Below are 13,353 nucleotides of genomic sequence, written 5' to 3' on the forward strand. Positions count from 1 at the left end.
AGACCTCCCTTTGTGGTGTGGTAGTTATTAGGGATGGTTGAATGTAGAAAGAGAGCAAGAAAACTGAGAAAAGTCTCCTGGTGACTGATTTTCCTGTCTAATCACATGGTACCACAGCAGCCCATTGCTGGGTGTATTTGAGGCTCCTGTGCACTAAAGATAATGATACCAATGAGGAAACTCAAACCCAGTTCAACTACTGACAAGATTTGCTCAATCCTTCACACTAAAGTCTGACAGAAGATGTGCCCATTTATGAGTATAAATTCTCTTTATCTAAGTCTCTACTATTTGTCCAAACACAATTTTCTATATTTGTATAACGAAAAACTACAAAGCATATACAACAGCAAGAAAAAAAAAAAAATCCCTAGCCTATTAAGGGATAAAGTTTTCAGTGTGATCAGACTCAGATATGAACCAGATATTGTAACTATCCAACACAGACTTCAAAATAACTATGATTAATTTGTTAAAAGATCTAGTAGAGAAGGTGGACAATATACATGAACAGATGAAGAATTTCAGCAAAGAGATGGAAACCATAAGAAAGAACCAGAAGCCTAGACATTTAACATTTGGTACCTCTAAGAGAATAATCATTACATTTATGGTAGGAACTTTGCACTTAGTAGTTCAGAGGTCCTCAGATAGACTAAAGAGAATAGCAAAAGGTGTGGAGTCTCTCATTTGTATAGATTGGATTCATCATAAATATACCAAATCAAAAATTCCAGATGATTTTTAGCCTTCACTTGTAGATTTAAGTTGTATATTGTTACCATAATAAAAACTACAATAAAACATTGCATATTGGGGGAGAAATATGATGAAGATACTTGGATTTTAAAAGCACATACCCCTCATGCTCACAAGAATATCCCTTTGGTGAATGAAAAACTGAAAATGGTCAAACATTTGATAGAATGAAGCCCCTGAAGTTGCTGCAAGGACTTCCAACGGAGAAGGACAAGTCTAACACATGTCCTAAAAGCACGGGGGAATTAGTAGTACAGTAATAATAGAAACCTGTGGAGCAGGAAGCAAGTAAGTCCCTAATGCCAGAGCAACTTCATATTAAAACTGAAAATCATTTTTATTTAAATATTATGAGAAAGTGTTTTCATTAAAATATATTTTAAAATGCCAAAAAAAGAAAAAAGAAATGGAAATTAAAATTTTTATGTTACATGAAAAAATTCTTTTGACAGATGAATCATTAGACTGAGCACAAGTTGAGGAAGGACACAATGAACTCAGTGAGAGGTAAATAGGGTGTCATTCATCTTCTCAATAGCCACATTACAATGGAGAAGATAATGGCTACTCCCTTTAACCACCAATCAAGAGTAAAGTTAGAGACTTTGGGGCATGAAGGATCTGAAAAAGTTTATCTTCCATACTGCTTTACTTAGGATCTTCCTGGAGTATGTTCTCCACCATAAACAAAGAGAAGACATGAGTTCTTGAATCAGGGTATCTAATAAAGGTGAGAGGCAAAAGAAATTTTGAGGATTCTAGTGATGGGATGATGGTTGTGCCGTAGGCCACCAGATAGCAGGAGCACAGGGACACAGAGGGCTTTAGGTTTAATCCAGGTTTAATTCCAGGATTTCAGCTTTAATCAGAATCCTGCTTTTGTTTAATTTGATGCTTGAAAAAACTAATATCTTGAGCACCACTTCCTCAGACATGNGGGGGGGGAATGATGTTGGCTGCTTATCTGAGGTACTTAACCTTTGAGAGGAGTCTTCTAGTCTGTTGGAATGTCTGGAGCTGAGTCAATGAAGAGCACATTTAAAAACTTAAGTCGCCAGGCAAACAAAAAGGACAATTATCATTCAAAGAAAAAAAAATGTCATATTGAAAGGAGGGCTGAATTCTTGAGTGATGCAACTGCAAGCCAAGGAACATCTAGGATTGATGGCCACCAGCAGAAGATAGGAAGATGCAAGGGAGAATTCAGCCCAGTCTCAGAAGGGTCATGACCCTACCACCTCCCAGCTCCAGAACTGTAAGAGAATTGAGTTGTTTTAAGCCACCCAGTTTGTGGTTATTTGTTAGAGCAGCTCTAGGAAGCTAATATACTTGCTCTTCTGATATTAAGGCTCACCTTAGCTCTGAATAGCTCTCATTTATCAGCTGTCCAATGGAACAAAAGAGCCACCTTGATGATACATCTGATGAACTGACTCACGACAGACTGAGCTTCCCTGGCCTCTGCCATCACTCCAGCAGAGCCACACCTTGATTCTGTCACCAGAGATCCACTGAAAGCCCTTTGAAAGTGTTAATATGCTGTGATTGTAACTCATATGACAGCTGTGCCCTTTCAGATGTAAAGGAGCCTTAATTTTTTTTCTTCATCCCTGGTTAATTCCCAGTCCCACTTTCCACAGTAGCCGTTCTAAACTAACTTTCTCCATTTCTTTGAGGCCCTAACCATGACTGTGGCTCTGGGTCCACTCAGAACATGTCTCTGTGCTTCAGGGCTCTGATGTACCAACCGAGTTAAGTCCTCAACACGTCTCCATTACAGTCGCCAACTTCCCCATCTGCTTCATCTAACCTTCATTTATCCTATTCTCTAATCAAACAAAACTCTATCTGGAGCTGAGTTAGCCCCAGAAGCTAGACATGGCATAATGTAGCTAATTGTGTTAGTAATAATGTATTCTGAGAATTCAGAATACTTTTTATTTAAAAAGGCAGTTTCACTTTTAAGCTACTTATATAGCAGTGAATTCGCCTGCACCTAAGCTGATTGGCCTAAGCAGCCTCTTGAACGATCCATCTGACCAGCGGCTGCACAAGCTGACCTCAACTGCACTGGCCTTCACCTCACTGGGTCAGCCACCCACCAGCACGATTACATTTTGTTTTTGTCATCACCTGGACCTGTCCCGCCTCCAGGATCTCCCTGTTAGGAGGGGCCCCTCCTGGCAGGAACATCCTTGACTTCCACCCTCCTACATATCCACACCCACTGAACCTGCTCTTCTCCTCCTTGTGTGTGCTCCTTAGCCCCTCCCTATTCTCCTACTCCCTTGTCACCTTCCTTTGAAGGTAATCATCTGCCTCTCTTCCCACTCAAAACTGGACACTGTGGGTTAAAGACACTATGAGTTCATCATAATTGTTTTCAAATTATAGTAGCAATGAGTTAAACTTTTTCTTGGAATTCCAGTGATACTGTTCCTATCTCTATGAGTCTAATATTTTTGAGCTCCATGAATCAGTGAAAAATGAACAGTATAAATAAGAGAAACAATTATTACTAACACAATTAGCTATCAAGGAGGATTTTTTACTACAAAGCTCTCAGAAAGGAGGTTATTGAGTGGTTAGTACATAACAGAGATGTTTCTGGAGCTTGCTGAAGACCATATCTCCACGACAAACCTCTGGAGAATCATCAAAATGAGTGACGTTTCCAGAACATGGCAGAAATTCAAGGAAACAGGGCAACGGTAGATCTAACAGTGAATAGGATCACAGGCCAAAGAGAAAGATTAAATTAAAGAATACTCCAGAGGAAACAAACGTGGGAGAAGTTGGCACATCGAGGATGAACATGGATTGCATTTGCCTCCATGTCTGAGGAAGTGGTGCTCAAGATATTAGTTTTTTCAAGCATCAAATTAAACAAAAGCAGGATTCTGATTAAAGCTGAAATCCTGGAATTAAACCTGGATTAAACCTAAAGCCCCATCACCCAGTCCTATAGATTCTAGAGGTGAATTCAAAGCAACTTTTTTAGAATCATCAAGATGAGAAATGGGGTCTGGGGTTGTGGCTCAGTGGTAGAGCACTTGCCTAGCATGTGTGAGGCACTGGGTTCAATTCTCAGTACCACATATAAATAAAAATAAAGGTCCACCAACAACCAAAATTAAAAAAAAAAAAAAAAAGATGAGAAATGGTTTGAAAACCACTCACCTAGGGGAAATTTGGCCTCTCCTAAGTACCGTAACTGGCCATTGGATATGAATCTTTATTAAAATATTTGTACTGAACTAATGAATATGTATGAGTTACAATTAGTAGTGGAAAATTGAATCTAGTACATTTTTCTATGATTTTTCCCCTAGGAAATCTTCTCAAAATTGTGTACTTCACAAGTTCATGGAATGCTACTTTTATTTGTTCTTAACTCAGCGTCCAGACACCTAAGATTAACAGCATCAGTGACTCCCTCTTTCGCATCTTTCCTCATTTTTCATCTATTTATATTTAATAGATAGCTATTTATTTTGCACGCACGCGTGCACACACACACGTAAATACAGGCAATTTGAAAACAAATTTGAATCTATAAATTCAAATTTACAGGTATAATCTCTGTCCCTAAACGTTTGTAATCTAATGGAGGAGATTATGAATGACGTGTGTAAGTGTAAGACTAGAAGTGTGTACAGGATACTACGGGAGTCCAGAGAAAGGACATCTGAATTAACCCAGTGGAAATAAATAGCAGTCAGAACACTTTCCAGGGAGATGACATTTGATGTGGATTTTACAAGATTAACAGGATATTAAGCTAAAATCCAAATGATTCACTGGGCAAAGATCAGATTGTGAAAAACTTTGTGCTTTATCGTCTTGCATTTATATAACTTTCTCCAATGGACAAAGCTACAGTTATGGAGAATAGATGAGTAACTGTGGGGACCAGGGCTGGAACGACAGCTATGGAATAGTACAAGGGCGTTTGTTGGGGGTGATTGGAATGCTCAGTGCCTCACCTGTGCAGAGGTTACATAAATCTACCCTGTGCTAAAATTCATAGAACTTCATGACTCTAAGAAAGTTCTATTTGCTATATAACCACTTAAAATTTTTAATGAAGCAACTCAAATGTGTATATAACTGCTTCTCAGAGATCAACCATTCAACACAATGGAGAAGACAAAAAAAAATTTGTATGTGTGTATGTGTTTGTTATAGTTATTTGTCAGTTTACAAAATGTCAGATTCAAGGTTTACACTCATTTTTAACTGGTCCCACAATAATGCATTGCAAAGTTTGATTTTCACTTAAATTGATGCTTTTTGTCATTTTAAATCCTATATCATTTAGCAAAATAATATTATAAAATGTATAAATATTTAAATGAATAATTATAAGCATTTGAATTTTTCTTTTGTTATAGTTACCAATAACTTTCAAATGTCATCTCATATGTTGAACATTTTAAATAAACCATTTTATAGTTATAAAAAGGTAATTGGATTTCTTAATTTCAGTAATAAATATTTCAAACTGAAAATTTAAATAATATTTACAGTAGCTTAAAAAACTTCAAATAGCCATTTCTCATTATTTGCAGTATTATGTTCTATGAAATCATTGCAAACACCTAATTAGTGAATATTGAACAAACCATTAATCCTAGGGGAAGTAAGAGTTTTAAAGTACTGCAAGATTCAGTTCACAATGTTTTTTCCAGTTAATCAATAGTAACCTTACATTGTGTATCTCTGTTTAGAGATACCTAATTTAATATTTGTTGATTTATTACCATAAAACCCACATCCAACAGTACTATAATCCAGACAAGAATGAAGTTTCTCTGTACACATATTTTCTCCATAATGCATATAACAACCTTAGCAACACCAGGCAGCACTTTCAGCACTATCCTGGGGACATTTTAAACGGATTTACCCTCCCCACAAAAAAAAAAAAACCACCACAAAAATATGAAAATCAGTAAATAGACCACAAAAAGGATACTGTTCATAGTGTGAGAGCTAAAACAAAACAGCATGTCATTTCATTTGACTTCAGACAGGAACGTGTACCTTGGGTGACTCAATTTTTTTTTTTATCATTCTGCCCATCTACAAAGGACCATGAAAGTCACGAATTGTTGATGTTATTGTTTTCTTTCTTTCCTTTGACAGTGCAGAGGATCAAGCCCGAGACCACACACATGCTAGGCAAGGGTTCTACCACTGAGCTACACCCCTAGCCCACAAGTATTGATTTTAAAGTTACAAATAAACTTTAGTGAGCAAAAATATTCGTAAATTCAGAACACATAAATAGTGAGAATCAACTGTACTCAGGAATGAACCTAACAAAAGATGTTCAAGACTTCTTCACAGATACTATAAAACATTACTGAAAGTGAAGAAATAAATCTAAAAATACAGAAGAATTCATCATGTTTTTAACTGGAAGACTCAAAATCATAAAAACAGCAATTATCCCCAGAGTAACCTAATGCAATCCAGATAAAAATTTCAATAGATTTTTTAAAATAATCAAACAAATAATTCTAAAAGATATATAGATGAGCGATAGGGGAAGATAGAGGTATGGGTTGAAGGGGGAAAACTTGCAATTATAAGCATAGGTTCTGGAGACCTAATGTACAGCATGGTGACTATAGATTTAGTTGATTATACCTGAAATTCTCTAAGAGAGTTGAAAGTATTCTTACCACATACACAAAAGGTGACCTTGACCTGTGTAAGGTAATGGATTTGTTATCTTGCTTGATTGTGGTTACCCTGAATAGATACAATTTTCATTTGTCAATTACACTTCAATTCTGGAAAAAAATTTATATGGAAATGCAAAAAGCCAAGAATAACCAAGACAGTGTGAAGATTAATCTGAGAGAACATGTTCTACCTATTATGGCACAAGAGTAGGTACCTTTCCCAATAGAATAGAATATAGCCAGAAAGCGCTCAGCGCACATATGTATGCATGGTTGATGACTAAGGTGGCATTGCAAACAAATAATTGTTATTTTTGTAAAATGGTCGTCAATTAACTATCTATATGGAAAATAAATCATGACCCATAATCACTTATCACCATTAGCAAATATCACTCTGTATGAGCTTCAATTCTAAATGTGAAAGTCAAAAGGCTCAAAAAATATTAGCCATAAAGGATATAAATTGATAAATTGGACTATTTTTGCATTTGTGGTGCTAAAAATTGAACCCAGGGCTTCCTTCACTTACGCTAAGCAAGCACTCTAATGCTGAGCTACACCACACCCCCAGCCTCACTAGACTATTTTAATAATTAATCTAGTATGTAGTTATGACTTTAAATTACTTTAAGTCACACATTTATTTTAAGACCTAAATTAAGGCTTTAATTCATCAATGGAACCTAAATACCATTAAGAGAGTGAAAAAGCAAGCCACAGAGTGGAACAGGATATTTGCCACATTAATAATTTTTAAAGAGCTCCTATCCAGAATATATATTTTAAAAATTAAAATTCTTATAATTAAATAAGAAAAGCAAGCAACTCAGTTCAAAAATGGACAAGAAGGGCTGGGGTTGTGGCTCAGTGTAGCATGCTCGCCTAGCATGTGTGAGGCACTAGGTTTGATCCTCAGCACTACATAAAAATCAAATGAAGATATTGTGTCCACCTAAAACTAAAAAATAAATATTTTTAAAAAGAAAAATAAATGGACAAGAAACTTGAAGAAGCATTACATAAAAGAAGATATCCAAATGGCCCATAAATACATGGAAAGAAACTCAACTTTAGTGGTAACAGGTAAAAGCAAATTAAAACCTCAGCGAGGTTCTACTTAGTGCCCAATAAAACAAGAAATAGTACCAAGAAATAGTTGCAAGGCAACAGTAATTCTTGCACAGGGCTGGTGAAAGTGCAAATTGGTATAACCATTTTAATCATTGGGTGTCATCTATTAATATCGTATATGTGAATGCCCTCTGTTTTAGTTTTCCATAACAAATACTAGAGACTATGTGACTTAAACAACAGAAATGTATTTCCTCATAATTCTAGAGGTTGGAAGTCCAAGATCAAGCTGTTGGCAAGGTTGTTTCTCCCGAGGCCTCTCTCCATGGCTTGTGGATGGCTCCCTGTGTCCTCAGATGATCTTTCCTAGGTGTGTTCCCTGAGTGTCTCTTTCCGTGTCCTCTTCTGATAAACATACCAGTCAGATTAGATTAGGTATACCCTAATTTTAACTTTATCTTCTCTTTTTTAAAGTATTTTTTTAGTTGCAGATAGACACAATATCTTTACTTAATTATTTATTTTTATTATGTGGTGCTGAGGATTGAACCCAGTGCCTCACAAATGCGAATATTCTACCCACTGGGCCACAACCCCAGCCAACTTTATCTCCTTTTAATATCCCCATCTTCAAATACAGTCACATTTTGAGATACTGGGGCTTAGGATTTCATTATTAATTTTAAGGGAACACCATTCAGTCCATAATACTTCACCCTCTGGGTCTCCCAAATTCATTCCTATCTCACATGCAAAATAAACTAACTTCATCCTAATAGTCCCCAAAGTCTTAACCCAATCCAGATCAATTCCAAGTCCAAAGTCTCACCTAAGTAATCATCCTGAGGCAAAATTTCTCTCCAGCTGTGAACCTATGAAATATGTGCTTCCAAAATGAAGTGATGGGACAGGCATAGGCTAGAAATTCCTGGTCCAAAAAAGGAGGAATCAGAAAGGAGTGATGGTTTCACACTGGGGCAGCAGCCCTGCCTTCTGGGCCTACTAAGTGGCAGGGTCTTCTCCTTGGCCTTGGGGAGCATCTGACCCTGATGCCCTGTACTTGTACAACATTGCTTGGTGTATTTCTATTCATGTGTTATATATGTTTTAAATTTGCAGGGGGTTGGGGAAGCATTCAGGAAAGAATTCTAAGCACAGTTGTGTTTGTTTTGGTTTTGTTTTTCTGGTACTGGGAATTGAGCCATGCTGGGAGGTTAAAAGGTGTCAAGCCACCTTGCATAAAACAGTGAAGGAACTTGAGTTGTACTCTTCTTTATTTCTAATTGTAAAGGAAATGATTCTTTGTTAAGAATAAGATTGACTATCCAGAGTTAGGAGTGTAGGTCAGTGGTAGAGTGCTTGCTTGCCTAGCATTTGCCGAGGCCCTGAAATCCATCCCCAGCAATGAAAGGGGGAAAAAAAAACAAAAAACACAAAGATCGACTATCAATTTGGAAAAAAAATAAAGCTAGAGTTTCAACTCATACTATATACTAGAACAAACTTCAAATGTATTTTTGCTTTCAATATAAAAACCAAACAATAAGAACCCAAGTGATAAAACTATTAGGTTAAAAAAAAGGAACTTTTTTTTAATAACTTTGATGTTTTATTTATTTATTTATTTATTTATTTATTTTTGAAACCAGGGATTGAACCCAGGGGCACTTTACACTGAACCACATCTCCAACCCTTTTTTTATATTTTATTTAGACACAGGGTCTCACTGAGTTGCTTAGGGTCTCACTAAATTTCTTGTGATCCTCCTACCTTAGCCTTCAGAGCTGTTGGGATTACAGGTATGTGCTACCATAAATGGCACTTTGAGGTTTTAGTTATTATTATTAGTTTAATACCATGGCTAAACATTCATAAAAGAAAACACAGATAGATGTGTTTGTGTAATTATATTAAAAGTTGAAAATTTTTGGATGGAAAAAAAATAACACCATAAACCCAGAATACATAAACTCAAAATGCATTTGAGGCAATATAAAATAGCTTTATCCCACATACGGCAGTCAGCATTTTTAATATATAAACAATTTCCACAAACAAAAAAGAAAAATATGAAAACTAAAAGTAAAGTACATGAATAGACAATAAAAAAAGTCAGGAAACACTTGGAAAGGGTCAATCTCATTAAAATTGTTTAAGTTTAAACTAAAACAAGATATTATGTCTTATCTATCATATTAGCCTAGGTTAAGAAAACTACCTGGCCACAGTGGGGCATGGTTGTAATCCCAGTGGCTCTGGAGGCTGAGGCAGGAGGATCATGAGTTCAAGGTCAACCTCAGCAACTTAGTGGGACCCTAAGCAACTCAGTGAGACTCTGTCTCTAGATAAAATATGAAAAAGGGCTGGAGATGTGACTCAGTGGTTAAGTGCCCCTGTGTTCAATCCCTGGTATAAAAGAAAGAAAGGGAGGGAAACTAATAATAATAACCAGATTAATGGAAAGTCTTAGGGGAAAGAGCTAGTAATAATCAGCTTAGAGAAGGATCTGAGGAAATAGAAAATCAGTATTACCACTTAGGAGAACAATTTAAAATATTCAACAATTTTACTAACTCTAGATATTTACCGTGTAGAAATAGAAATTCTTGCAAAATTTCAGGAGGACACAATTGTATATATGTGTGTATGTTTGTATAGTACTTGGTGCATTGTTTATAATGGGAAAAAATAGAAACCCTTTAAATTCTTCTTAATATGGAATTATTTCCAAAAATGAATACCCATATGTATAATGAAATTTTTTCCAGCTATAAAAAAATAAGAGAGCTCCACATACAGCACGGAAAAATGTCAAATAATCTAATATTAATTAAGTTAGCATGTACAATGCAATGCCAGTGTTAAAGCTACACATATCCATAGACACATGAGCACTGATGTGAAAGAACAGATTTGTATATGTATAGAAAAAGGTCTGAAAGAATATATACCAAGTAAGTGTGGTTACTTTTAGGGGACTGACATTGTAGGGAACATTTATTTTTCAGCTTATTTGGAGAAAAGATTATTTAAGTTCAACTATACTGTAGAATATTGGTTGTTTACTTTGTGATTATATACTATACATTGATAGTTCAGGAAAATATCCAAACTCAAAATTTGAAATTCAATTTTTACTGTATGTATATTGATTTTACACCATGATAAAGTCAAGAAAATCACAAGTCAAACCACCATAAGTTAGGGACAGTTGAACTTAGCTATATTCACCATGCTGTGCAACAGATGTCAAATACATATATCAAACGTATTCCTCCTGTCTGAGGCTTCATGCCCTTTGATTATCATCTCCCTTCTCCTTCCACCTCCCACCCTCTGGTCACCACCATTCTCCTATCTGCTTCTATAGTTCAGTTGTCTTAGAGTTCACATATAAGTGAGTAAATACAGTGTTTGTTTTCCTGTGTTTGGCTTATTTCACTTAGTATAAGGTCCTCCAATTTCATTAAATATTGTACATTTCTGTGTTGCTGGAGGGGTAGATCTCAAATGTTAGCATCATGGAAAATGTTAAGTGTTTTGAGGTTATGAATGGTTTGGGTTGACTTGATTTGGTCATTCCACTTGCACTAAAAAATGACAGCATCATTCTGCTCCCCATAAGTATGTACAGCTGTAATTTTTCAATATATAATAAAGTATTTCTAAAGATGCCATCTTAAGAAATATTTCAGACCTTACCTTTGGGAAACAGAACTATAAACACAAACTGTTTTTTCTCTTTTAAGTCAGGATGAAACAACTTTAAGACAAAGATTCTTTCCACAAAATCCTACAGCTGCAGAAGTACCAGAGATCTAAGAGCAGGTGATTCACTTTAAAAAAGCAAACAGATTAAGACATTTGCATGAAAAGAACAAGAGTAAAATCACCTCATGAGTTAGGCAAAACACTGTGAGAAATCTGACTATGATGTCCAATGTCTTAAACAGCTATAAAAACGGAAGTGCACTGACGTTAGGGAAGCAAGAGCTAAAGATGACAATCTTAGATGAAATTGTTGGGTTTTAAACACACCAATGTTAAAAGCATGAGAAAAATAAACCAATGAGCTGAAATTATCTTTGTGTAGCTCAAAACAATGGTTTACCCGGGGATCAAAGCTGCCCTGTTCTGCACTGGCCAATTAATTCAGAATTTAGAATAAAAGTTTCAAATGGGAAGGAAACCACTTAAAGCAAAGGATAAAAAAGAATGACCACTACAAAGATTGATATGCCAAATGATTGGGAGGGTTAGACATCATTGTTTTTTGCTTTTATTAGTATATTATAGTTGTACATAATCGTTGGGTTCCTTTCGGCATAATCATAACATACATGGAATTTACTTTACTCCATTTCAGCTCCAGTTCCCCACCTTCCCCTTACCTTTTTCCTCCCAGTATTCTGCTTTCTCTACTCATTTATTTTTTCTTCTACTCATTTATTTACTTATATTTAGTTAGTGCTTTATATACAAAAAGGTGGGATTCACTGTATATTTATAAATGAACATAGTGTAATTTTGTCAAGTTCATTCCACATTCCCTCCCTCTTCCCACCCCTCCTTCCTCCCCCTCAATGTTCTTCTTCTACTCCACTGATCTTCCCTCTGTCTTTATGATATCCAACCCCCACCCTCTGTCTTTATGATATCCAGCACCCACTTTCCCCCCCTTTCTCTAGCTTCCACATGAGAGAAAACATTGCACTCTTTATTTTGTGAGTTAGACACTAATTTTAACTTTAAACAAGATGAATGGGAAAAAAACTATAAGAACAAAATAAAATCAAGTGCCAACTAAAATGTTTTATATATATATATATATAAACATTTTATATATATAAAACATTATATATATAATAAGGTATTAGATGCTATTAATTTATAAATGGCATATCCCATTTTTCAGATTTGAAAATAGGCAGGGGATATGAACAACAATTTGCAAAAGAATAAGGCAAATGGTCAATAAAACTGTGAAGAAGAAAAGATGTGTAACTCATGGTACTAAAAGAAATGCTAGTTTAGATGAGTTACCATTTCCACCTTGAAATCTGGCAAAGATTTTTTTTAGAATTCTAATTCTCGACATTGGCAAGAAATTAATGAAATGGGGGAAAAGCAATTCCTGATACTGTACTCAATAGTAGAGTCAAAAGCAAAATTACAAAAAATTTAATCTAGTTGGCTTTTATTCCTAATTTATTCCTAATTGTGGATTGAGATAGCCTACAATCTGCAGAATAGAATAAGACCTCCCCCTTGCCAGTGGCAGAACCGTGAGTTTTTTAAAGTGAAAACAAGGGAACAAAACAATAGGGAAAAACAAATTAAAATTGGATTACATCAGATTTCTTTTTTGTGAGGGTTAAAGCAGAGAAGACTTCCTTATTCATTGACTCAGGTAGACTGGAATCTCCTGTTTTCAGGAAAAACTGGTCTGTTTGGGAATCTACTTGCTTCCTTGCCATCTCAGTTTGTGTGGCATTTAGGGAGAGTGACCCCATTCTAGCTTGGTCTGGTCTGTTGGGGCTTACAGCAGGCGCTTATTCCACACCAACGGCCTCTAATAACTTTTGTTTAGCTATACTTCTAAATAGTGCATTTAAAATAAAATAATAGTGATAATAATAATAGTTGGCATTTATGAAATGCATATTCAAGTTTGGACTCTGTTTTGCATGTATTATTTAATCTTCAAAAGCACCATGAAGGGGCTGGGGATACAACTCAGTTAGTAGCATGCTTGCACAAGGCCCTGGGTTCAATTCCTAGCACCACAAAAAAAAAAAAAAAAAAAAAAAAAAAAAAAAAAAAAAA

At 35.7% G+C, this 13,353-nt stretch overlaps 1 pseudogene; it reads left to right on the forward strand.

Moving 5' to 3' along the window:
• Nucleotides 1–610: 610 nt before the first annotated feature.
• LOC125616349 lies at nt 611–2,251 on the forward strand (annotated as a pseudogene).
• Nucleotides 2,252–13,353: the final 11,102 nt, after the last annotated feature.

The sequence above is a fragment of the Marmota marmota genome, unplaced genomic scaffold, assembly GCF_001458135.2.
Source record: "Marmota marmota marmota unplaced genomic scaffold, marMar, whole genome shotgun sequence".
NCBI classification, from domain to species: domain Eukaryota; kingdom Metazoa; phylum Chordata; class Mammalia; order Rodentia; family Sciuridae; genus Marmota; species Marmota marmota.